Source organism: Hippocampus zosterae, chromosome 12 (assembly GCF_025434085.1).
Source record: "Hippocampus zosterae strain Florida chromosome 12, ASM2543408v3, whole genome shotgun sequence".
In the NCBI taxonomy this organism is placed as follows: domain Eukaryota; kingdom Metazoa; phylum Chordata; class Actinopteri; order Syngnathiformes; family Syngnathidae; genus Hippocampus; species Hippocampus zosterae.
This window is the reverse complement of record NC_067462.1, coordinates 21,644,229-21,647,079: the sequence shown is the minus strand read 5'-3', so window position 1 is coordinate 21,647,079 and position 2,851 is coordinate 21,644,229. Positions and strand designations below refer to the sequence as shown.

The 2,851-nt window shown below is 37.3% G+C and overlaps 1 long non-coding RNA gene across 1 annotated transcript; it reads right to left on the bottom strand.

Annotated features, from left to right (window-relative positions):
- Positions 1–1,543: 1,543 nt before the first annotated feature.
- On the bottom strand, positions 1,544–2,370 carry LOC127612126 (uncharacterized). The gene is made up of 2 exons (XR_007965583.1): positions 2,147–2,370; positions 1,544–1,933 (listed from the first exon to the last, which is right to left on the bottom strand). It is a non-coding gene; the product is annotated as an uncharacterized LOC127612126 (long non-coding RNA).
- Between the last annotated feature and the right edge of the window lie 481 nt (positions 2,371–2,851).

Genomic DNA, 2,851 nt, shown 5'->3' with positions numbered 1-2,851 from the left:
TTGATGACCCTTCCAACCCTACTGACCACAAGACGTTTGACCCTGAGAACAACTTGGACCCGGACAATAACTTTTTCAAGACCGACCGACCGCGAGGGAGCCAGCGACGACCGTCCGTGAGGGAGCCAGTGATGACCGCGAGGAAGCCAGCGACGACTGCAGGGAAGCCAGCGACCGTGAGGAAGCCGGGAGACAACCAGCAGCGACCACCGTGAGGGAGCCAACGACGACTGCAAGGGAGCCAGAGACGACCGAGAGGAAACCAGCGACGTCTGCAGGGGAGCCAGTGACCGCGAGGGAGCCGGGAGACAGCGAGCCTGAGGCAGCCGGGAGACAACCAGCCAGCGCGCGTGAGAGAGCCGGGAGGCAGCCAGCCGGCGAGCGTGAGGGAGTCGGCAACGACCGCAAGGAAGCCAGCGACCAAGAGGGACCCAGTGATGACGGCGAGAGAGCGAGCGACAACAGCGAGGGAACCAACGACGGCCGTGAGGGAGCCATCGACGACCGCGTGGGAGCGGGAAATTCACATCCCAAAAACATGAACTTCCAACCCTTTGAAGATATTGACTATAAGCCATTCGATCCCGAGAACAACTTGGACCCAGACAATAACTTCTTCAACAACAAACAAAGGGTAACAAACTCTGACTATTACACGGATGAACAATTCAACACTAATATAAAATTGGAAAATGCACTTTCGGTAATACACTTAAACAGTAGAAGTCTCTATAAAAACTTCACAAAAATTAAAGAATACCTGACTAAATTCAATAAATTTAAAATAATTGCCATATCAGAAACTTGGCTTGATGAAGACAAAACAACTGAAATGGAAATAGAAGGTTATGAAATGTTTGCAACTAATAGAGAAAACAAAAAAGGAGGGGGGGGTTGCAATATATGTAGACAAAGCACTTAAATGCAGTAAAATTGAGAGATTGACAAACACAATAGAAAACCTAATGGAATGTCTAACCATTGAAATACACAATAAAAAGGCATCAAAGATCATCATAAGTTGCATCTATAGGACACCAGGAACATGTATTGACACATTCAATAAAAAACTAACAGATATGCTCAGTTATTACAACGATAAGAAAATACGAATAATATGTGGTGACTTTAACATTGACTTATTAAACCCAAATAGACACAAAAAAACAATTGACTTCATAAATACTATGTACAGCAACAGCTTTTTCCCAGTAATCCTGAAACCTAGCAGAATAACAGTTGACACGGCCACATTAATAGATAACATATTTATAAATAAGATTGATCATAAAATGGAAAGTGGACTTCTCATTAATGACATAAGTGACCACCTACCTGTTTTTGCAGTTTTTCATAATTATTTCAATAGAAAAGCTAAATCAACAACTCGTATAACAGAAATAAGACTAAGAACCCAACGTTGCATCGATGCCTTTAAGCAAGACCTAGAAAAACAAAACTGGACCGAGGTCTAGTCAAACGAAGACCCAAATACAGCGTTTGAAGTATTTCAGTCTACCATAATCTCCTTATATGATAAACATTTTTCATTAACTAAAGTCTCCAAAAAGTATAAAGACCCAAGTAAGCCATGGATAACGAAAGGCATAGAAAACACATGTAAAAAGAAAAACAATTTATATAAATTGTTTTTAAAATTCAGAACTGAAGAAGCAGAAAAAAATATAAGACCTATAAAAATAAACTAGTAAATATTATAAGAACCAGTAAAAGAGATCATTATCATGCACTATTAGAGCAGAATAAAGGTAACACACAAGAAATATGGAAAATACTTAACCAAGTAATCAGAAATAGTCCTAAAAAAATGGATTATCCAGAGTATTTTATCAAAAGCAAAAATACTATTTTGGAAAAAACTGCAGAAATAGCAACTGAATTTAATGAGTATTTTGTCAACATCGGCAGTAACCTAGCAAAACAAATTCCTGATCCAACAAACTTGTTTGAAATAGATAGATACGTAGAAAAAAACTCCTCCACGATGTTCCTTACTGCTGTAAAACAAGAAGAAGTATCAAATATTATAAAAACTTTTAAAAATAAAAAGTCAACTGATTGCTTTAATATAGATATGACAATAATCAAGCAGATTATAGAATATGTAGTGCGACCTTTCACGCACATATGCAACCTGTCATTCAAAGCTGGTATCTTTCCATCAAAAATGAAAATTGCTAAAGTTATTCCAATCTATAAAAGTGGAAAAAGACATTTGTTTACAAATTATAGACCAATATCACTACTACCACAATTTTCAAAAATATTAGAAAAACTATTTTCTCGCAGACTTGATAGCTTTATACAAAAGCATGCGCTGTTAAGTGAGAATCAATATGGCTTCAGGGAAAAACAATAGCCACTAATATAGACAACAAAGAATTTACTGTTGGGGTTTTCCTAGATCTAAAAAAAGCTTTTGACACAATAGATCACAGTATATTATTGAAAAAACTAGAAAGATATGGCATTAGAGGTGTAGCTTATAAATGGATAAAAAGTTATCTAGAAAACAGATATCAGTACGTGCAACTCAACAATAAAAAAACGAATCAACTGAAAAACACTCACGGAGTTCCTCATGGGTCAGTGCTTGGTCCAAAACTATTCATTTTATATATAAATGATATCTGCAAGGTCTCAAAACTATTTAAATGTGTCCTATTTGCTGATGATACAACTTTCTACTGTTCGGGAATAAATCTGAAACAGCTCCTGACAACCGTAGAAGACAAATTAAACAAATTAAAAAACTGGTTTGACAGAAATAAATTGTCACTTAACCTGAAAAAATCGAAGTTACCGGTAATTGTTTTTGGCACAAGACCAA